General features: G+C 44.5%; 1 long non-coding RNA gene across 1 annotated transcript; it reads left to right on the forward strand.

Annotated features, from left to right (window-relative positions):
- The first annotated feature begins 3,485 nt into the window (after window positions 1–3,485).
- LOC141257961 (uncharacterized) lies at window positions 3,486–9,272 on the forward strand. Its single transcript, XR_012318143.1, has 3 exons — window positions 3,486–3,582; window positions 7,691–7,760; window positions 9,199–9,272. It is a non-coding gene; the product is annotated as an uncharacterized lncRNA (long non-coding RNA).
- Window positions 9,273–25,027: the final 15,755 nt, after the last annotated feature.

Below are 25,027 nucleotides of genomic sequence, written 5' to 3' on the forward strand. Positions count from 1 at the left end.
TTAGACAGGTGTACAGCAGTGTGAGCAGCCTCTTCTTACCTCTGCACCCCTGGTATCTCTAGTATTAGATCAGATACACATAGTGGACTGAAGTGTGAGCAGCCTCTTCTTACCTCAGCACCCCTGGTATCTACAGTATTAACTCAGAAAGACATGGTGAACAGCAGTATGAGCAGCCTCTTCTTACCTCTGCACCCCTGGTTTCTCTAGTATTAGATCAATTAGATGTACAGCAGTGTGAGCAGCCTCTTCTTACCTCAGCACCCATGGTATATCCAGTATTAGCTCAGAAACACATGGTGTACAGCAGTGTGAGCAGCCTCTTCTTACCTCAGGACCTCTGTTATCTCCAGTATTAGATCAATTAGACAGGTGGACAGCAGTGTGAGCAGCCTCATCTTACCACTGCACCCCTGGTATCTCCATTAATAGATCAGATAGACAGGGTGGACAGCAGTGTGAGCAGCTTCTTCTTACCCCAGAACCCCTGGCATCGCCAATATTAGATCACCGGATCAAACGGATACCTATGAAATATGTGCTCACTCATCACCTTTTTCCGATGTGGTTGAAACCTAGCCCAGGTTAGTCAATGAAAAAACTGGGTAGGTGGGATTTCAAGTACATGAGTGAGTTTTGGTTGCATCCGCTGCCTAAAATGGTCAGTTTACCGCCAGTGAGAGCTATATAGTGACTATGTGGCTGTCACTGGGGTGTCTTTGGTTCGGGTTGGTTGGGTGGCTGCGTCATTATATAGCAACGTGCACTCACAAGCAGAAGATGAGTTTGCTATAAGAAATCCCAATATAAAATACCGCTTTTATATTTTACGGACTCTAAAACTTTATTTATTTTCAGCCTTAGCTAATAACTGGAACTTTTTTTTTTTATAAAATAAGTATATAACACCGGAGCTGGAGAAAGGACTACATAGAGGAATAATAAGTAATGGACCATTAATGATTAATAACATCAAATCTATAAATACACAAGTTTATAAAATTATAAAAAGAAGTCTACATGCCGCCCAGAGGATCGGGGAGCATCGTGCTTATTTATTTATTTTTTTTCAATAATTTATTTTCCGCTGTTACACTTGGCAATCAATAATTTCAGTAATAGCTGGTATGGGTCTACTGAATTGTGGTGAGGGGTGACGGAGAGCCGTTTCGAAGAATGTGGCCAGCAAGTAACTAAGACCCAATGCAAACCCTGAAACAAGGCCTCCCAAAATAATAGTGCTGATGCCCTCATATGAAGCACAGACATTTCCCTGGGCATTTACACATGGGTCCCATCAGCCTCCTGCTTCTATATTGGTGCCACGAATGATTGACATGGTTATGACCATGACTCAGTCTAATTATTGTATTTTTAGTTAGCCATTGTATAGTGTGGCGCCCCTGAGGGTTCAGTCGCCACAGGGTTACTGCACCTCACCCAGAGGTGTGGTATCTCCTTCTCTCAGGTAAGGATGGAGCACTGCCCGGGACCCCAACACCAGCACCCATCACTACACTACTCCAGGCCGGCTGGAAGGGCAAGATGTACTCTGATTTGCTGCCCCGTCCCTGGCTGGAGAAGGGAGAACCAAAGAGATTGGGTACCATGTAGTGCGTGTGGGTGGAGGACGTAGTTCAGGGGAGAACTTTAGAAAAACACATAAAAAGAGAAGCCATCTTAGATCAGTGAGTAGTCTTTTGTAAGTGGAAGAGGAGTAGGAGGGGAGCAGAGTCTCGTCAGGAGCTCTGCTCCAGAGTGGGGCCAAGCCAGGAAGGCCCAGGAGGGGAGCAGAGGAGAAGGCTTCATTAAGGAAAGGGATCCCAGGGGTATGGAAGGAGCAGGAAGCCACCCGTACGCCTGAATCTGCCAAGCGTCAGAGGGATCGGGCCGCAAGAGGGGAACCAGTCCCCGGACTGGCCGAGTACTTCACGTCTCAGCCAGAAAACCGGAGGCTTCTGCACTTCCAGGGTGCAGTCGCCGTACTCTCACACCTAAGTCACCGAAAAGGGCACCAAGTAGGTCCGGGAACTCCAAGTTGTCCAGAGGGATCACGGAGTACCCGTTTGAGACTTTACTGGAAGGAGCAGGGCAGGAGGGAGAAGACCCAGCGCGGGAAGTCGGTCTAGAGAGGAACACACAAAAGCGGGGTCCCGTCAAGCGCTCCTGATATACCTGAGGAAGTGCTGAACCCCTGTCTGGCATACGCAGTGTGACGCGAGAGGCTGACACCCGTACAGTGTACCTGAGGAACTTGAACAGAACTGTGAGTAAACTCAGATGACAGGACTCCACTGCCTCCGTCAGTTATTTCCTCTGCGCCATCTCTCCTGCACTACAAGCCCCATCATCACCACCTACCATTCTACACTGCCCTGGGGCCCGCTCCACCTGTGGGGAGCCATTCCAACCCAGCTGCCCTATCAAGCGCCCCAGAGGTCTGAAGCAGCGCTGGTACCTATTACCAGAATCCACAGGTGGCGTCACGAACTTTATAAAAACACTATAAATCCCCTATAAATAACCCCTTTTATTGACCGCCCTGGGTCACGGACCGGGTCATCGCCACTGTGACATCATCCCCCAGCATTTATTGGCCCGGCACTGGGTACCCCACGGCCCAGGGGGCGCGTCAATAGCATTGTTAGATTATGCATTGAGAACTGCATAGTGATAATATGTGAACAAAGTCCGGTACTATTTATTTGGGCGCTGTATTTTGATAATATGTGAGCACTGTATTGTAGTATTTATTTGGGCACTGTATGGTCATAACATGTGAGAACTGTAAAGTGGTGTTTATTTGGGCATTTCATAGTGATAATATGTGAGCACTGTATGACAGTATTTATTTGAGCAATCTATTGTGCTATCTTGAGAACACTATATAGCCGTATTTATTTTGGCTCTGAGTGGCACTGTTATTTTGTTGCTAAAGAATGGCACTCTTATGTGGGCACCATCCTTTATACCTTGTATAATGTAGCACTGTATAATATCTTATTTGTATATAAATTGTTGGCGGGGGAGCTAAGAGAATAAGCCTCACACGGTACCGTGCCTCCTTAGTCAGGTCGTGACCCAAGTGCAACCTTTTTCTCTGCACCCCATGTATTGCATGCCTGCTTATAGACCAACGTATTCTGCACCACGTATCACTCTCATCCTCCCTGCGGAGGTCACGCTAGAATCTCAGATGATTGCACAGTGTGTGCCCTTATGGGCAGGGGCGTACTGGCCCACCGTATGATCGGGAAAACCCCCGGTGGGCTCCGGGTTCCGATGGCCATGCCCCTAAGCCCCGCCCCCACACCCACTGGGCCCTGTACAGAGAACAGAGGACCCCCCGGTTCGCTAATCAGATGGGCCCTCTGCAGCAGCACAGCAAGGAGACCGGTCTCCCTGCTCTGCCTGCTGCCGCAGTGCCCCTCTGCCGGCGCGTGCGCAGGAGGTCAGTCTGAGGGCGATGACGTCATCGGGCGATCACGTCATCGCCCTGGGACTGCTTCCTGTGCGCGCTGTGGCGGACTGATCCGCCGTCGCCCTAGGCAGCGGCTGCAGGCCTGCAGCTCATCTCGACGCGTGAGAATGAAAAGCAGGGGCCGGGAGGGGAGGAAGGGATAGGGGGGAGGGGTGACTGAGAGGACCCCTGGCCGAGACTGGCAGTAAATGCTACTGGTCAATGGGCATGATTATCATCATGCCCAGCCTGTCCTGCTGCCAACCTCTCGTTACTGTTACTATGCCTAGCAGCATGTACTACCACCAGTGGCTGGCAGGACATGCTGGGTGGGCATGAAAGTACCAAGGAGGCTGGCAGGACATACTAAGCATGAATTGGGCTATGGGCGGAGGAGAGCGGTGCCAGCGCCCGCCCTTCTCCCCCGCTTGCTCAGGGCCCAGCAGCCGGATAATTACCTCTCCTCCTGCCTCCGCAGATCTGCTGTATTTCTGCTCTGCGCTCCCTGTGACATATCAGGTCAGAGGGTGCGGTGACGTCTTTCCACCGCGCCCTCCCCTGAGCCATCACAGGCAGCGCAGAGCGGGAAGACGCCGGCGACGCTGGAGTACAGACCTGAGCAGCGGCAGCAGGTAAGGAGGAGTGAGGTGAGTATTTGATTATTATTTTTTTTAATGTATGGAGGCATGGGGCATTATATGGGGGGGGTGATATCCTGCATGGGGCATTATATGGGGGAGTGACATCCTGCATGGGGCATTATATGGGGGGGTGACATCCAGCATGGGGCATTATATGGGGGGGTGACATCCAGCATGGGGCATTATATGGGGGGGTGACATCCTGCATGGGGCATTATATGGGGGGGTGACATCCTGCATGGGGCATTTTAAAGAGGGGGGTGACATCCTGCATGGGGCATTATAAAGAGGGGGGGTGACATCCTGCATGGGGCATTATAAAGAGGGGGGGTGACATCCTGCATGGGGCATTATATGGGGGGTGACATCCTGCATGGGGCATTATATGGGGGAGGTGACATCCTGCATGGGGCATTATATGGAGGGGGGTGACATCCTGCGGCGCTGGAGTCCAGACCTGAGCAGCGGCAGCAGGTGAGGAGTGAGTTGAGTATTCGATTATTTATTTAATGTATGGAGGCATGGGGCATTATATGGGTGGGGTGGTGATATCCTGCATGGGGCATTATATGGGGGAGTGACATCCTGCATGGGGCATTATATGGGGGGTGACATCCAGCATGGGGCATTATATGGGGGGGTGACATCCTGCATGGGGCATTATATGGGGGCGGTGACATCCTGCATGGGGCATTTTAAAGAGAAGGGTGACATCCTGCATTGGGCATTATAAAAGGGGGTGTGACATCCTGCATGGGGCATTTTAAAGAGGGGGGGTGACATCCTGCATGGGGCGTTATATGGGGGGTGACATCCTGCATGGGGCGTTATATGGGGGAGGTGACATCCTGCATGGGGCATTATATGGAGGGGGGTGACATCCTGCATGGGGCTTTATAAGGGGGGACGACAGCCTGCATAGGGCATTATGGGGGGGGAACAGTCTCCATGGAGCTTTATATGGGGCCAGTATCCTGTACAGAGCATTTTATGGGGGCCAGTATTCTGTATGGAGCATTATATGGGGGCCAGTATTCTGTATGGAGCATTTTTGGGGGGCCAGTATACTGTGTAGAGCGTTATATGGGGACCAGTATCCTGTATGGAGCGTTATATGGGGGCCAGTATTCTGTACGGAGCATTTTATGGGGGCCAGTATTCTGTATGGAGCATTATATGGGGACCAATATCCTGTATGGAGCGTTATATGGGGACCAATATCCTGTATGGAGCATTATATGGGGGCCAGTATTCTGTATGGAGCGTTATATGGGGACCAGTATTCTGTATGGAGCACTTTTTGGAGGCCAGTATACTGTGTGGAGCGATTCGCCGGTTTCTGAGCTATTATAGAATTTACAATAGATATCACTCATGTAATATAAGAAGTGAAATCTTTGCATTGTACTATACTTATATTTCTCTGCGGTATCTGTGCATCATGAATCGTGGTATGTGTTAAAGGGGCCCACTGAGACTCTTTCTCCCAGGGCCCAGAAAAACCTGGAGCCGGCCCTTTGTGGTACTATCATGCTAGTACTACTACCACCAGTGGCTGGCTGGCAGGACATGCCATGTGAGCTTGAATGATAGTACCACAGAGGCTGGCAGTACATACTGGGCAATGGGCATAATAATACCACAAAGGCTGGGAGGACATACTGGGCAATGGGCATGATAGTACCACCAGTAGACTGACTTGGCGGTCTCCAGGGCTCCGTCTCCCCTTCTCGCTGCTGTTAGGCTGGGTTAACATTGCGTTTATACTGTGCGTTACAACGGATCCGTTGTAAATCAGCGCAGACGCAATGTACTGTAGACTTGCATTGCAAAAATAGGCATGTGTTTGAAAGTATGCATTATTTGCAACGCACAGGAAAACATGGTCGGCGGCTGGAGGCCAGCTGAGCACTTCTCTGACAACTGTGTTCTAGTGTCATTCTGTGCCTGCTCATCTCTGTCAGCAGGGGTATTTGTCTGATGGCAAAGATGTAGCAGAGCTGGAGACAGAAGATCCGTGGATTACCTCAGAGCGAGGATTTTGTTTTTTATTAAAGATGGAGTCCCTACATGTGTTTTTTTCTGTTTACTAGAAATTCATGGTGGCCATGTCTAGTTTGGCGTGACGCCATGAATTTCAGGCTTAGTGCCAGCTGATAATACAAAGCTGGTACTAACCCCATTATTACCCAGCGTGCCACCCCCACCAGGGCCGCTGGAAGAGCCGGATAAAGTGCCTGGAAATGGTGCTACGATGAATGCGCCAATTCCAGGGGTGGCTGCGGGCTGCCATCTTCAGCGTGGGGGGCCCAGAATGCTTGGACCTTACCATGCTGAGAATCCCAGCCCCCAGCTGCCTGGTTTTTACCAGGCTGGCGATCAAAATATGGCGGGAACCCACATATTTTTTTTTTAATTATTTTTTTAAATAATTTAAAAAACATTGGGCTTTCCTGACTTTTGATCGCCAGGCAGCTGGAGGTGGCAGCCCGTAGCTGTCTGCTTTATCTGCGCTGAGAATCAAAAATTCTGCGGAGCACTATGTCATTTTTGTTTTATTATTTATTTATTTTCACACTTCTATATGTGTGACAGTCCCAACAGCTAATCACAGACGCTGACACAGAGAACGGGCGTCTGTGATTGGCTGCTTGAGTAACCTGAAAGCAGCCCATACATAGTACCATACTAGAATGTATGGGCTGATTGTAGATTACTCAAACAGCCAATCACAGACGCCCATCCTCTTTGACAGCATCTGTGATTGGCTGTTGGGTCTGTGACATATAGAAGTGTGAAAATAAATTTTTAAAAACGATGTAGCGCTCTGCAGAATTTTTGATTCTCACCGCAGATAAAGCGGACAGCTACGTACTGCCACCCCCAGCTGCCTGGCTTTACCTTGGCTGCCGATCAAAAGACAGAGAAGCCGAATATTTGTTTTAAACTTACTTAACTTTTTTTTTTCCGCCATATGTTGATCGCCAGCCAGATAAAACAAGGCAGCTGGGGGCTGGGATTCGCAACATGGTAAGGCCCAAGCGTTCTTGGCCCTCCACGCTGAAAATCGCAGCCCGCAGCCACCCCTGAAAATGGCACATTCATCATAGCACCATTTCCAGGTGCTTTACACGGCTCTTCCAGCGGCCCTGGTGGTGAGTGGCACCCTGGGTAATAATAGGATTAGTACCAGGCCAGCTTTGTATTATCAGCTGGTACTAAGCCCGAAATTCATGGTTTCACGCCAAATTAGACATAGTCACCATCAATTTCTAGTAAACAGAAAAAAAAAGTTTTTTTTTTTATTAAAAATAAATGACATTTAGGGACTCCATCTTTAATAAAGAAAAATTCTCACTCCAACGTAATCCATAGGTCTTCTGTCTTCAGCTCTGCTAGATCTTTGCCATCAGAGAAATATGTCTGCTGACAGATGAGCAGGCACAGAATGACACTGGAGCACTGTTACTGTGTAGTGCGGCGCTATGTTTCTTTTTTTTGTCATTTAATGCAGTGTAGAAATCTTGGGAAAAGTGTGGATTGTGCTCTGGAAGTGATCAGTTATAGCTAACTATGTTATTTTCTGCAGAGATAAGTCCTGCCTAGAAGATGGGATATATCGGTCTGCAGATAAAGAACTTCACCTAGAGACATCACTGGTGAGTATGTGTATTACCTATACACACACACTGACACTATACACAGAGCTCCTGTGCATAATGTCACTGGTGATCACTGTATTACGTCTACACTGACACTATATACAGAGCTCCTATGCATAATGTCACTGGTGATCACTGTATTACCTCTGCACTGACATTATATACAGAGCTACTGTGTATAATGCCACTTATGATCACTGTAATACCTCTGCATTGACACTATATACAGAACTCCTGTGTATAATGTCACTGGTGATCACTGTATTACCTGCACACTGACACTATATACAGAGCTCCTGTGTATAATGTCACTGGTGATCACTGTATTACCTGTACACTGACACTATATACAGAGCTCCTGTGTATAATGTCACTGGTGATCACTGTATTACCTCTACACTGACACTATATACAGAGCTCCTGTGCACAATGTCACTGGTGATCACTGTATTACCTGTACACTGACACTAAATACAGAGCTCCTGTGTATAATGTCACTGATAGTCTCTACATTATCTGTACACTGACTCTATATACAGAGCTTTTTTACATTTTCATGATCAGTCACTATCTGGTGCCATTATGTGCCATGGTCATGGTGTGGCGGTATTTCTCCCTTGTATGTGGTATTATTCAGACAGTCACTATGTGGTGGTAATATGTGGTCTTCTCATGGTGTGGCAGTATATATACCTTGTACTTGGTTGTATTTGATCACTATCTGGTGGTATGTGTTCTGGTCATGGTGTGGCGGTATTTCTCTCTTCTCTGTGGTATTATTAGTCTAGGTATAGGGGATCGTTGTCAGTCATTTGTTTTTTCGGATATTAAGAATGGGAACATTCTTTATTTGCAATACATATTAAATACTTGGATGTTTAACCTCTCCCTGTGTTGTGACTACTACACAGCAGCAGAGATTTATTGGTTAATAAAGTTGATTCATTTTGAAAGAGTTTGTGGACTTATGTTATTCCTATATACGCATGGTGCTGGTGGGCCCCAAGGTTGATTTTTTCCTGGTGGGCCCCAGGTACTCCAGTCCGGCGCTGGTGCCAGACAGTTACCTCCTCATCTGTCCTGCTGCTGGCTGGGAGTCCTGTACAGTGCAGCATGTAGTGTGATATGAATGCCACACTATGGAGATGCTGCTCCTACTACTGCCAAGTGAGGATCTCACCTCCCCAATATGGTGCCCTCAGGAGCTCCCACAGGGCATCACAGGCCTTAGTATGAAGCAATGCTAGATCATTGCCATCAGAGAAATATGTCTGCTGACAGATGAGCAGGCACAGAATGACACTGGAGCACTGTTACTGTGTAGTGCGGCACTATGTTGCTTTTTTGTCATTTCATGCAGTGTAGAAATCTTGGTAAAAGTGTGGATTGTGCTCTGGAAGTGATCAGTTATAGCTAACTATGTTATTTTCTGCAGAGATAAGTCCTGCATAGAAGATGGGATATATCGGTCTGCAGATAAAGCACTTCACCTAGAGACATCACTGGTGAGTATGTGTATTACCTATGTTGAGTATATGTATTACCTATACACACACACTGACACTATATACAGAGCTCCTGTGTATAATATTAATGGTGATCATTGCATTACCTGTACACTGACACTATATGCAGAGCTTCTGTGTATAATGTCACTGGTGATGACTGTATAACCTGTACACTGTACACTATATACAGAGCTCCTGTGTATAATGTCACTGGTGATCACTGTATAACCTGTACACTGACCCAATATACAGAGCTTTTTTACAATTTTATTATTTTAGCATTATTTGTCACTATGCTGTGGCATTATATGCTTTGATCATAACATGACGATATTTGTCCCTTGTATGTGGTATTATTCAGTCACTATGTGGTGGTAATATGTGGTCTCATGGTGTGTCAGTATTTATACCTTGTATCTGGTAGCATTTGATCACTATGTGGTGGTATTATGTGCTTTGGTCATGGTGTGGCGGTATTTGTGCCTTGTATGTGGCATTATTTGGGCACTATGTGGTGGTAATATGTGATCTGGTCACGGTGTGGTGGTATTTCTGCCTTCTATCTGGTAATATTGGTCTTGGTAGAGTGGATTGTGGTTGGTCATTTGTTTTATCTGATATCAATAAGGGGAAACCTCTTTATTTCCAATAGATATTAAATACTTGGATGTTTAACCCCTCCCTGCCCTGTGACTATTACACAGCCGCAGAGATGCAGTTGCAGAGGTTCACCAGAGAAAGCAAGTTGGCATTTGGTGAGATTTTCACCTCTGTATTTATAAGACAAAACCAGGAGTGGGTGAGAAATTCATAAAACATTACCTCGGATTGCTCCACTCCTGGTTTTGTCTTATAAATACAGAGGTAAAAATCTCACCAAATACTCAAAGTGCCACAATCTTCTGACAGTGCTGATTCCACCAATAAATAAGTGATCACCTTCCCAACCTGTGCATCGCTGATAACTTGTTTTCACCAATAAAAACCCTTTAATGCAAACTACAGTAATTGTACATCGCATTTCTGGTGAGCGCACAGTGATGGGCAGAAGCGGCCAATATAATGGGTATAACGGCTAACAGGTATTTGCAAATAGCTGAAGGGTGGGTGGGCCCCTGGAGTCAATGTCCCTGGTGGGCCCCAGACACCCCAGTCCGGCGCTGTTGACAGCAGTGTCCTGGGGGTCTGAAATGCTTCCTGGGGCGATCCCCATGCTGTCCCCATGTCATTTGAGCACTGTCACTATCGTTTTGGGCACTTTTTAGGCTTTCTACAGACTGTCGGGGGTGCCGCCGCAAAAATGCTCGGGTCTCCCATAGACTAACATTGGGCTCGTTGCTCGGGTCGAGCACCCGAGTATCATGTTGAGCTCGGCCCGAGCTTCGAGCACCCGAGCATTTTAGTGCTCACTCAACACTAATTGCCACTCTTCGTAATGTGCAAACAATGTCTTCTTCAGGTGGATTCCACCTGGATCCCTCATGAAAAGCACTAGATAAAAATGTAAATGATTGAACATATGCACTGCAATATAAAAACAACTTGCTGTGCATTGTGTATTTTTCAGTCTTTTTCAGCTTCTTTTATCCGCTTCCAGCTTTGAAAATTATGAAGTAGTTAAAGAAAGTGATCGGTTCATTCTGCTGGTGGCTTCTGTTTGGAAGCCGCTCACTATTTTATATGTAGTTAACAAAAACACTGATGTTTTCCTTAAGTGTCTTCTTATAAAATAAAAAATCAGTGGGTACGCTGGCGTCTATAAGGTGCTGTGTGTACGTACCCTTAGGAATAACAGAATCTCTGGTCATCTCCTCCATTTTTGGCCAGAGTTTAGAGGATTAATGGGAGACATAGAACCGCTATTCTCCAGTTTGGGATCTAACCCTTCAGACATACTATATATGAGGTATAGTATTAATATACCATAAAAGTCAGTAATAATCAATTAAATGCGAAAAGACATTAAACAATTTTAATTTTTTATTTCTTTGAATTAAAATTGCATGGAAGGATGAAGACAAGTTCTTGGAGGAGCCTTCAACTTTTGCACGTGTCTCTTGCTGGTCAGGAGGCCACAGGTAGGTGGTACAACTCCTTCCATACAGGTACAGCATTAATGGTGGATGTGCTGTAGTTTCTTCAGAGCGCTAGATTTGGGGGTTTTCTGTCCTCGAGATGTCAATGGTGCGTTGGTGGCAGCAGCCAAAAATGCAACTTTCTCTGACTGCACGAGCAGCCCTGGATAATCCACGCCGGCAGGATGTTATCATCCGGCGGAAGAGAGAACCTAGGAGAAAAGATGTAAAACTGATGTAAGTAATGGGACTCCATATTAGAGGACACTACTGTGGTGTCACTGTAACATGACGTTAGAGGAATCTCATCATACAGAGGAGCAGAATCATTGTCAGCCATCATACATGTGACAATCCCACCACTGACGGATAACATCTGCTCCACATGACTTCTTCTCACTGACGTCATACAACATGGAGATTATCGTCACACTTACCTCGCCTAGTTTCCCCCTCTTCAACTTTCTCTGTTTTTAGTTGTTTTCTCAGTGTTCGAAAATATTTTCTTCTCTTCTGAACTGGAGATTCTAATCAAAAAGCCAGAAAAAAATGTTGATTATAAACTCCTAAAAGATGAGCTTTGTATCTTTATAGAGTTATGCAACTGATTAATATGAACCTGTAGCTTTTCTGGGTTCCGGTGGTGTCTCCCCAAAGAACCATGTCCCCATATTAATATGACATTACTTTCAGCAAGCCACGGTGTTATATAATCAGTTGGATAAAACTTCATTGTAACTTTAAAGAAGACCCATCACCAGGTCAAAAGTGTCCAAGATTCGCTCTTATTTTATGTCGGCTTCTCCCCTGAGTATTCTGATATTTGTTTTCCTAAAATCCACAGTACGGTTGTAGAGATATGGGACTTTTTGTTTAGTGTTAATTATTATGGTCTTTATCATGTGGGCGTGGTAACCTAAGGGCACGCCCCAGAGGATCCTGTGAGCACCGCCCCTTTGTAAAGAATAAAAATTACCACTAATTACAAAGGCTCATAACTCTGGAACCGTATGGGGGATTTTAACAAAACAAAAAATAGAATACTCAGGGGAGCAGAAAGAATAAAGGAAGTAATTTTAGAGCCTTAATATTTAAATTTTGGATCATAGGCTATAATTGGATGGCCTATAAACCTGTACATACCTGACAATGAGGGCGAGGATGACTCACTGTTTTTAGCAGTAAAACACTGATTGTCTCCAACAGTTTTGGAAGGGGAAGATTCTTTCTGCCTGTTGGTAGAAAAAAGACACGTAAATTACAAGGAAAAAACAATAGAATAACGGAAGAACACCTGTCTGTAAGGTCAATTAGGACAACATAGAGGAGATATCCTGCTCAAGACCACATTTTACCAGCAAGAATGGAGTCTAATTAGTAATATTGGCCTGTAGTGAGTTGGAAATGAATGGTTGGTCACAACAATCAGCTGTTATTGAAGTTATCACAAGTAAGACCCACAGAGATTGTGTAGTCATGGTGTGGTGGATGCTAGATTTAGATTTGTGTTACTCGTATCTTGTATTTGGATCCGACATATATCAGGACTAAATCTCATAATAATAATAATCTACTCACATTTCTGAGCATTTTTCATTGATCTCTGGGGAACACCCTGGAGGTGACATAGGCTCTTCATTGCCTCCATCACTGTTCTCTTGGGAACACTGTGGAGGTGACATAGGCTCTATATTGGTCATCATCCCAGTATTGGTGATATATAGCTAAAACAGATAAAGAAATATAAAATAGATATATTTAATTATTTTTTGTAATTATAGGTTTCATACATTTTATTAGCCACATACTTACTTTAGAAGACCTTTGATAAGTTGATGCAAAGTTTTTGATTTCTGGCCAGTCATTGTCCTCACTTGTGTCCCCCTCATCTGAATTCATATGTTTGAAGCTGCTACTTCGAGCTAAAAAATACAAGTGTTATTAGAGATTATTAGTATAATACCCAGACAGTCACCATGTTATCACTAATAATGATGGGAACTGATTTTGACATAAAATGAAAGACAAGACACACGTCAGTTTTCTGCAGATGACGTCTCATTTTACTTACTGATAAAGTAGCGGGTGTCCTCATCTGACTTTAGGTCAGGAACGAACAGGGGCTTCTGACTTAAAAGGTTGTCAAAGTCTAAGTCACGCATAAATGGATGAATTTTGATCTCATTTGCGCCTCCTGGAAAAGGAAGACAAGAAAGAAAGTGATACAGTCATTGTCAGAGAAACTGCTCCATATCTGTAGAATTTATGTTAATCTGAACTGAAGATGTAACAGAGCCGACATAAAGGAAATATATTGAACATTATAGCATGAAGAATGGGTAATAGACAAGTAGGTAGAGTACAGAACCTCAGTGCTGATCCTCGTGGAACCCATCATTTGTCTATTCATGCTGTAATAATTCATTGATAATACTATTAATATTACCTGTTCCAAGTCTCAGTGCTGGAATTTTTCTGAGCAGTTGAGTGATGATGCCTCGAGCATTAGTTGGAGGAAAGTAATTACATCTCCAAGGTATATCATCTGTTATATAAAAAGCAAATATTATAAGAAATAAAACCTCTACATTTATTTTCATAAAAAAAAAATTCCTTAACAAAGCTAGAAAAAACTACAGAACTATTCAAGTCAAATAACAGTGACATCACAAGCATTCAGATTATTTTACTTACCCTGGATGATACTGTGTAAAATATTCCTTCTGCAAGCCCCTGTAAATGGTGGATATCCAAATAGAAATTTATATAGGATGATCCCTATTGACCACCAGTCAACAGGCCTTCCATAGCCTATCTTTAGGATAACTTCTGGGGCCATGTAAGTAGGGGTGCCAGCAGTCTGGAAACCAACAGAAAAAGGAGATGATGATCAATAGATATAATTGCGACACATAACATCAGTGGAAATGTTTTTCTAGAGAAATTATAAATCAGAGAAGGAGAAAGAGATGAGATCTGTAAAGTACAAGACCCTGTAAGTAAAGCCTACCTCTTTATCAAGGAACTCTTTGGTGATGTCCTTAGTTGGAGTCTTGTAGAAGTCTGAGTTTGGTCTCATGAGGCCGAGTTTTGAAACCCCAAAATCAGTGACCTTAATATGTCCTGTTGATGTTATCAGGAGGCTGTGAAAGAAAAGATGGTGTCAGCACCAAGTAATAACCCACAGACTGTATAAGAAACTCTAACTTTCTTCCCCTCTAATATGCTAGAGGGGTCACTTACTTCTCAGGCTTCAGATCTCTGTGCACCACACCATAGCTGTGCAGGTATTCCACAGCAAGGACCGTTTCCGCAATGTACATACGGGCCAAGAGGACTGGTAAAGGACCCCTGTGCTTTAGAAGGGTACCACAGTCACCTCCTACAGGAGAAAGCAAATATGAGAACTGAGGGTTTGTTACAATGTAAATTACACATGATGAGTGGGAATGTGAAAAAGGCGGAGACATTGGGACAGGATGGTCTATATATACTGTATAATGTAGTGCGTATACTGTATACTGCAGATAGACCCTATACATAGAGACAGAGCCTCATCTACGAGCCTCTAATTTTTTTCTCTGTGAACGTTCTTATCTATAAAAACTCTTCAAAAAGACAAATCTTCCTTTTACCCATAGTGGAAATTGCTGCCGTGCTCAGCGAGGACATACTGGGGGACTTTCATAGAGATCAATGGTTTTTCAGGCATCTTGGTAACAGATGACTTATAATAATTGCAAAGAGGACATGTAACCGTCCATGTGGGCACATTGTGGTCATATATAGGTGCTAGGATTAAGCAGACGTGGGCTGGATATAGATACAATGGATGTGTCCTACCTGGTACATACTCCATGACCATACATAGATGAAGTTTAGTAGGAAAGGAGCAGAACGTGGAGACCACAAAGGGACAATCTGCGAATGCTGAGATGTCCCTCTCCAGAAAGGCCCATTCAAGCCTCTTTGGCTTTTTCAGGTTCTCCTTGTCCATTTTCTTCATAGCGCAGACTTGGTTTGTGTCTTTATGGCGAACTAAGTGGACGGCCCTGGAGAGGAGAAAAAAACATGATTTACTATAAATTCTTATTAACAATCTATCTATAGATCTCATCAAATGATCTCCTGTATTAATGATTAATGTGGGGCCATCACTAGAAAACCATGTCTATAAATACATAAAATAACACTCCACAAATGATCACCAATGGGGGGTCCTCATCCACGTCACATCCTAACTGACCTGAATAGTGACAGATAGATGTGGACCGTGATGTGAACTCATAATTTGTCCATGGGAACATAACATGAGAAGGACGCAGAGACATCGTCATAAGGAGCCCTGGGAAATATATATAATACCAAAGTAAAGCTCACCCAAAGGCTCCACTGCTGATCAGTTTGATCGGTTTATAGTCGCTCTTACAAGGATTTCTCCCCAGGTTCAATGATCCGATCGCGGCCTAAAAAGGAATAAGAAATGACATTAAGACATAGAAACTGCAGGGGAATAAAAGCTGAAGATGCAGGAACGTCTCTCTTCTATATTATGTCCATGATGATTACACTGCAGCAGATGTAGGGGACGTGATACAAGCCGGACCCTGCACAGACACTATTATATTATAGGAGATATCCCCCTTATACAAAGACACAGGCGGAAATACAAACTCCGCACCACTGAGTACAGACTGTCCTCACAGATGATGAAGCCACAGGGACAGGTGGCCATAAAATACCCTGTGTCTGCCTGGAGTGGACATGGAGGCCTCCACCATCATAAATCTGACCTTCTGCTAAATGGCTGGTAATCTGGAGAAGATCAGACAACAAGGACATGAGATGTAGACCTGTGTCTGCCTGGAGAGGACAGGGAGGCCTCCACCATCATGAAACTGACCTTCTGCTATATGATTGGTAATCTGGAGAAGATGAGACAAGGACATGAGATGTAGACCTGTGTCTGCCTGGAGCGGACATGGAGGCCTCCACCATCATAAATCTGAGCTTCTGCTATATGGCTGGTGATCTGGAGAAGATCAGAGAACAATGACATGAGATGGAAACCTGTGTCTGCCTGGAGAGGACAGGGAGGCCTCCACCATCATGAACCTGAGCTTCTGCTATATGGCTGGTGATCTGGAGAAGATCAGACAACAAGGACATGAGATGTAGAAGATGATAGATCCTTACCAGGCGCTCCACTGAGTAGGCCGGATACTCCAGTACAAGCAGGACATTTTGGGCCAGTTGTTTAATAAAGGCCAATTCTCCACTTTGGGATTTTTCTTCAGCCTATAGAGATGAAAACAAAGAAGAAAGGAAAATCATGAGAGAAAAAGCAAAACGGAGGAGGCCATTTATATCACCATGTTACTTATGCTATCTACACTACAAGTACTACATGACAACTGACGAGGGATCCGGTCTCTTGTAAACCTTTAAATCCCCACGTCCTCCCTCCATACCCAATGTATGTATATAAGACACATGGCTGCTTGTGACCTGTGTAAAATGGCCACAGCAGACTCCAACTCAAAACGCGGGGTGACTGCAACAATGATAGCCCCACAATTATATACAGTAGATATCTAATAGGCTTTAAACCAGAAGTAAAACAACACCTAATTAAGAGTTAGACCCTAGCCGCACCACACCGACACCACACCGACACAAGGGTTAAGGCATTAATATCCCACATTAATACCACTATCCTCACAGGACCGAAGTCCACTAGTTATATTGAGATGTAACCAAAGTCACTATTCCCCCAACAGTAACCTCCGTCCAAAGGACATCACATTTATCAAGACTCTGACCCAAACCTATCCCCCACCGCTGTGACCGTCCCAAAACCTCTACTTATCAAGTGCCAGCCTTCAAACTTTCCTCCCATCTCTTTATAAGGGCTGGTTGGATGCTGGAACGTGAAACTCCTACCTTCTTCCTTTTATTGTCCCCCTGTAACCCAGCTCCTCAACTCCTTCCCGCAAATGTACGGGTTATTAACATCCTGGAAGGGTCCTCACATGTGGAGGAGGCTCAGGAGCTGAGCTCCCCAAACATGCGTATATGAAATAGCCAGCATCTGTCCCTAAAAACCGTGGACAACGCAGAATTCTTCTGTTAACCATTTAAATAAAGCTGTCAGTCTGTGACAGTATCATTTCAATTGTGCATGCACCGATGCCTGAGCACTCTTGCTTTCATCGGCCCTCCACAAGGCGATCACAGGGGTCTAATGCATTTCTAGGACAACCAGGGGTCTGCTGAAGACCTCCGTTGCTGAAACCACGGTCCTCCTTGTGAAGCTTAGCTATAGGCTGAGCTCCAGAGGAGATCAAGATTTTCACTATATAGCGCAATACTGTAGTATTGCAATATATAGTATGAGCGATTTGCTGGATTAAGTCCCCTAAGGGAACGAAAAAAAAAAATTAAAAATAAAGAAGAAAAGATTTAAAAAAATGTTAAAAATATAAAAGTTCAAATCACTCCTCTTTTCACCATTTAAAATAAAGAAAGGAAAAAATGAATGATCATATTTGATATTGCTGGTCTTAATGAGTCCCTCTCCTTTTCATCTTTTTTATAAATCTAAAGTCATATCTCATTATCTACAGTATTCCTTGCAACATAATTATTGTCCTCCCTCTATTTCATGGATATGAACGCCTTGGCATTGTTTTTAATATTGGTTTTCCTAATTTTATTATTTTTCTACTTCCTTTGTTTCAGTTTTTTTAATTTATTCATTTTGACCGGACATTTCCCAGGAGAGATATATATATGCTTGGGCTAGAAGATGTTACATATTATAATGTGGATCCAAGGATCAGCTGTCATAATGCTCCACAACTTATGTGACGCCTCCGTGGTTGGATTGATCTGCACCTTAAACTTTGGATGAGTCCTTGGCAATATAACTGTGATTCACTATCTATCTGGAATCATATGAAGATGAACACTGCTGTCACTGATGTTCATTTCACATTATGTTCTCTGTGTACTTTGACTTTCCAGCTGGACTTACTTTTTGTAGGTGCTGTGCGCGCGTGTTGTCTCCTCTGCCCGTGGACGTGCGATCAGCTGTCTCTGTGGTGTGGGTGCGCGCGCGGGCGCCCGTGCACACATATTGTGCCGCGCGCCCGCGCTCTGCGCACCTGTTCCTGACGGCTTGGTCGTGCCTCTGTGGGCGGATAACGACAGCGCGCGCGCCGCCAATAGGCACCCGCCCATTGCTATCAGGTGATCGGTCACGTGGGGCCACACGTGACCGACATCATGGGGTATATACAGGTCTGTTTTCTCTTCACATATCACTTCCCCTTGAGGAAGCGGTCGTTGCTGACCGCGAAACGCGCGTCGGGCTGCCACTGTGCGTTCCTTTATGCACTTTACCCTCCTTTTGGCACTCTTTGTGGTAAGAGACTACCTTAAAAATGTTTTATGTGACATGTATCTGATTATTTGTGGGCAGGAGCACTATTTAGATAGATACCTGATGCATGTGGCAAGTGTAAATCCAATGACTATGGAATACTTATGGATTACTTTTTGATATAATATATTATTACACTCATTGGATTGTCTTGATATACTAACCTTATGCTATATTATCTATATTGCTCATGTCCCACTGTGACCATATGCGTGACCATATATGTATACTTTGTAACATATCTTGCTACATTGGTAATCTAATTAGTGTCTTTATACTATCCGTATTATGTCATTTCTCTTTTTATTATGTACGGTTTTAAATTTGATGGAATAAAAATTTATATTTTTTACGCCAATTAACTCTTTCTTCTCCTATGTACCCATGTGTTTCATGAGTTGGCTCAGTTTGGCAAATCTGGGATATATTTCCCCCCGGATATGCCAACTTTACCCCTATAGGGTCTATTTAGTCGTATAGCGCAATACTGTAGTATTGCAATATATAGTATGAGCGATTTGCAGGATTAAGTCCCCTAAGGGAACGAAAAAAAAAAATTAAAAATAAAGAAGAAAAGATTTTAAAAAATGTTAAAAATATAAAAGTTCAAATCACTCCTCTTTTCACCATTTAAAATAAAGAAAGGAAAAAATTAATGATCATATTTGATATTGATGCGGTTGTTAAAGTCTGATCTTTTAAGATAGGGAATTAATTAATACGATCAATAAACACCGAAAAGAGGAAAAAAAAATTGGATTTGTGGTTTTTTTTTGTCTTCTCATTTCACTTAAAAACATTAATAATAAACAATCAAAACACCCATAGAATCTATGATTCTATGACACTCTATGTACACAAAGTTCACTGCAAAACTCAAATCTTCACTCTTCCCAATCGACAGAAAACTAAAATGTTATGGGTCCCTGAATATAGCGACACAAAGAACCATTGCATCTCACTTGGAATTTTTTTCCCTTGTTTCAGTACAATGTATGGTAAATAGAATGGAGCCACTGAAAGCTACAACTTGTCCTGCAAAAGAATCAAGCCCTCACATGTCTATGTCAATGGAAAAATAACAAATTTATGGCTCTTGAAAGAAAGTGAGGAAAAAATGAAGGCATAACAACTGAAAACTCTGTGGTCCATAATTGGTTAACCAATCCAATTCCCCCCTACCTCCACAACCCTCCCAATAACCCTGTAGATATCACCCTCTCCCTTGTCATGTAGCCTGTATGCCCTATTACTGCTCCCCGGCTATTCTTATCTGGGTATTTGGTACAGGTTAAACTTATATTCCATTATTATTTTCCATTATTACTATATGATTTGTGCAGATTGTCCGCTATTTACCTGTTGTACTAATGTCCATATGTTCTTCTGTAAATGCTCAAGATATTCTGAGCTTATATGACCTCGTTTGTATTTGGTCAGGCAATCTCTCACAAGCTCCATTACCAGCCGGTAAGTGAAGCTGAGGACGCCATCGGGTAGTGGTAGCACAAAGTCAGGGTCATAGGTGGTAAGAATCCCCTGGAGTAGTGCTAACACCTGAAGTCTGTCTGGAGGAATTCCAGACATTTCCAGTAAATCCAAGCGCAGTCTGTATATGACTAGCTATATGGCTTATCACACCGACAACAATGACACCGGAAAGTCAAAGTGACAACTAGAGTGTAATCACTTGTAGAAGTAGTGATGGTTAATTGTGATGTCATAATGGAATCTTGTGTTCTACTCTTAAAGGGGCAGCTTACCTTATAAGGAAGTTGCCTAGCATCCCTTAAGGAGGCAACAATATAGGCTGAGCATCGGTACCATATGCAGACATGGATGATAGAGCTATGGACGCTTTACTCTTCTGAGCAGTTAGAGTATTATTATGTTGTTACATAAATTATTTATATCTGTTCCACACAATAAAAATTACAGTGTTTTGTATCAATAAGAAAGTCATATTCCGGGGCTAAAAGACAATGTATATCTTTGTACCGTGTTAGGGGCTAAAAGAAGTATCTTTACTGAGGGAACAGGGCCGGACTAGGGGCTGCGCCCAGCTCTGGCATAGGACGCACACAGGCCCATGTTACTCTCCCACACCCACTTTCAAAGATGAGGGTCTCTATTACAAATATGACCCTGCCTACCATTGGAGAAAATCTAAATTTACTACTCCCCGTGATACCAATTTATTAGGATGATCATTTAGGTCTCTTTATCACATTAATAGTTCCCCTCTGGGTCTCCTTATAATAATATTAGTGCCCCTCTGGGTCTCCTTATAATAATAATAGTACCCCTCTAGGTCTCCCTATAATAATAATAGTGCCCCTCTGGGTCTCCTTATAATAATAATAGTGCCCCTCTAGGTCTCCCTATAATAATAATAGTGCCCCTCTGGGTCTCCTTATAATAATAATAGTGCCCCTCTGGGTCTCCCTATAATAATAATAGTGCCCCTCTGGGTCTCCCTATAATAATAATAGTGCCCCTCTGGGTCTCCTTATAATAATAATAGTGCCCCTCTGGGTCTCCCTATAATAATAATAGTGCCCCTCTGGGTTTCCTTATAATAATAATAGTGCCCCTCTGGGACTCCTTATAATAATAATAGTGCCCCTCTGGGTCTCCTTATAATAATAATAGTGCCCCTCTGGGTCTCCTTATAATAATAATAGTGCCCCTCTGGGTCTCCCTATAATAATAATAGTGCCCCTCTGGGTTTCCTTATAATAATAATAGTGCCCCTCTGGGTCTCCTTATAATAATAATAGTGCCCCTCTGGGACTCCTTATAATAATATTAGTGCCCCTCTGGATCTCCTTATAATAATATTAGTGCCCCTCTGGGTCTCCCTATAATAATAATAGTGCCCCTCTGGGTCTCCTTATAATAATATTAGTGCCCCTCTGGGTCTCCTTATAATAATAATAGTGCCCCTCTGGGTCTCCTTATAATAATAATAGTGCCCCTCTGGGTCTCCTTATAATAATAATAGTGCCCCTCTGGGTCTCCTTATAATAATAATAATAGTGCCCCTCTGGGTCTCCCTATAATAATAATAGTGCCCCTCTGGGTCTCCTTATAATAATAATAGTGCCCCTCTGGGTCTCCTTATAATAATAATAGTGCCCCTCTGCGTCTCCTTATAATAATATTAGTGCCCCTCTGGATCTCCTTATAATAATATTAGTGCCCCTCTGTCACACTGTCACAGAATACTGGAGGTAGGGGGCCTAAGCTGACCCTAAGCTGGGACCCTGACTAACCCCTCAACCTGGAGGTACTGTTAAAGGTACAGAGGTCCAGGCCGCCAGCGTTACCCCTACCTCCTGAGGATCCCTGCACCTAAGTAATCTAGTCCTGAGAAGGACCCCGATCACAACAATAGGGAACCAGAAATAATATGCCCACACACAGTATTTAGACGAACGAGACAGTACAAGGGAAAAACCAAAACCACCTTGCATACAACTTCTACACAACTACAACAGAGGGAACACCAACGGGAAAGGAGATAAATGATAAAGCGAGGAAAGGGAAAAAACACTTCCAAATGCACTTATCTCAGCAACTCCAAACACCACGATCCGCTCTGTAAGTCAGAATGAAAAGCTTTCACCGACACCTCCCAAACAGACCTGCAGGAATATAAAGGAGTCTCACTAAAGAAGCATTGATTGCAGCTGGGCGAGGCTGGACCTCAGCTAGCCCAGAGAGAGAGAGAATTAACTCCTACACTGCCGAAAAAACACAAAGCACCAACAAGTCAGCTGCGAGAAGTCAGGCTGTGTACTCGTGACGATCTTCGTGGCAACACACCCGTGACAGTACCCCTCCTTCTACGAGGGGCCTCCGGACCCTCAGGGCCAGGTTTATCCGGGTGAGTCGAGTGGAAGGCCCGAACTAATCGGTCTGCGTTAATATCCGACGCAGGAACCCACATCCTCTCCTCAGGACCATACCCCTTCCAATGAACCAAGTACTGAAGGGACCGGCGATTAAAGCGTGAATCAATGACCCTCGATACCTGGAACTCCAAGTTACCATTGACAACCACAGGAGGGGGAGGTAAAGGTGACGGTACCACCGGCGCCACATACCTCTTAAGCAATGATCTGTGAAACACGTTGTGAATTTTAAACGTAGGGGGGAGGTCAAGACGGAATGCCACCGGATTAATAACAGAACTGATTCTGTACGGCCCGATGAACCTGGGACCCAGTTTCCAGGAGGGAACCTTAAGTTTAATATTCCTGGTAGACAACCATACCTGATCGTTCACACTTAGGTCCGGACCAGACACTCTCCTCCTATCAGCCATACGTTTGTATCGGTTCCCCATAGTATTCAGATTCTTCAGCACCCCTCTCCATACTGAAGCGAGAGATGAGGAAAATCGTTCCTCCTCCGGAACCCCCGAAGAGCCCCCCCTACTGAAAGTACAAAACTGGGGGTGAAAACCATATGCCCCAAAAAACGGGGACTTACCAGTGGACTCGCTCCGCCTATTATTGAGAGCAAACTCTGCCAGAGGTAGGAAAGAAGCCCAGTCCTCCTGGTTCTCTGACACAAAACACCGAAGATATGTCTCCAAGCTCTGGTTCATACGTTCCGTCTGACCATTGGTCTGAGGATGAAAAGCCGACGAGAATGACAAATGCATCCCCCGCCGAGCACAAAACGCCTTCCAGAACTTGGACACAAACTGAGACCCCCGATCAGACACCACCTCGGAGGGTACCCCGTGAAGCCTCACAATCTCCCCAATGAATACCTGCGCAAGAGTTTTAGCATTAGGAAGAGCCGGAAGAGCGATAAAATGTGCCATCTTGCTGAACCTGTCCACTACAACGAGTATGACCGTTTTACCCGAAGACGGAGGGAGGTCCGTAATAAAGTCCATAGACAGATGAGTCCAAGGACGCTCCGGGATCTTCAAAGGTAAGAGGGCCCCAGACGGACGGGTATGTGAGGTCTTAGAGCGCGCACAAACCCCACAGGACGCGACAAAAGTTACCACCTCTTTATGTAAGTTAGGCCACCAAAACCGACGCGAGAGGAGATCCACAGTTGCTTTACTCCCCGGGTGTCCTGCAAAAACTGAGTTATGGTGTGCCTCGATCACCTTTTGTCGCAACTGATCTGGAACGAACAGTCTCCCCGAAGGTCCAACAGGGGCGTCCCCCTGAGCCTCCAATATCTCCTCCTCCAGCTCAGAGCATACTGCCGAAACCACCACCCCCTCCTGAAGAATAGGAATCGGGTCGTCCGTATTCCCGGCCCCAGGGAAACTGCGAGATAAGGCATCCGCCTTTACATTTTTAGACCCAGGACGATATGTAACGACGAAATTAAACCTGGTAAAAAACAATGACCACCTAGCTTGTCTGGGATTCAGACGTTTAGCGGACTCCAGATATAGCAGGTTCTTGTGATCGGTGATGACGGTGACCGGATGAACTGCCCCCTCCAAAAAATGGCGCCACTCCTCAAAAGCTAACTTAATGGCCAAGAGTTCCCTATTGCCGACATCGTAATTCCTCTCAGCGGACGACAACTTTTTAGAGAAAAAGGCGCATGGATGCCACTTACCAGGGGACGAACCCTGTGACAATACTGCTCCCACCCCTACCTCGGAAGCGTCTACCTCTACAAAGAATGGCTGAGACGCATCAGGTTGAATGAGAATGGGTGCCGAGGCAAAACATTTTTTCAAGGAGGAGAATGCTTGACAAGCCTTGTCAGACCACCTAGAAAAATCCGTCCCCTTTTTAGTCATGTCTGTGAGAGGCTTAACCATGGACGAGAAATTACGAATGAACTTCCGGTAATAGTTAGCAAACCCCAGGAAACGTTGTAGTGCCTTAAGATTCTCCGGCCGATCCCACTCAAGAACTGCCCGCAATTTCCCAGGGTCCATACGAAAACCGGACGCTGAAACCAGGAAGCCTAAAAACTGGAGTTCCTGTACGGCGAACACACACTTTTCCCACTTGGCATACAGTTTATTATCCCGCAAGATCTGTAACACCTGTCTAACGTGCTCCTGATGAGACACCAGATCCGGCGAGTAAATTAAGATATCATCCAGATATATGACAACAAACTGTCCCATCAGGTGGCGAAAAATATCATTAACAAAGTGTTGAAACACCGCCGGGGCATTAGTCAGACCGAATGGCATGACAAGGTTCTCATAATGCCCCTCCGGAGTGTTAAAAGCCGTCT

This window comes from Phyllobates terribilis, unplaced genomic scaffold, assembly GCF_046119375.1.
Source record: "Phyllobates terribilis strain yellow unplaced genomic scaffold, ASM4611937v1 Scaffold_3__8_contigs__length_932513732, whole genome shotgun sequence".
In the NCBI taxonomy this organism is placed as follows: domain Eukaryota; kingdom Metazoa; phylum Chordata; class Amphibia; order Anura; family Dendrobatidae; genus Phyllobates; species Phyllobates terribilis.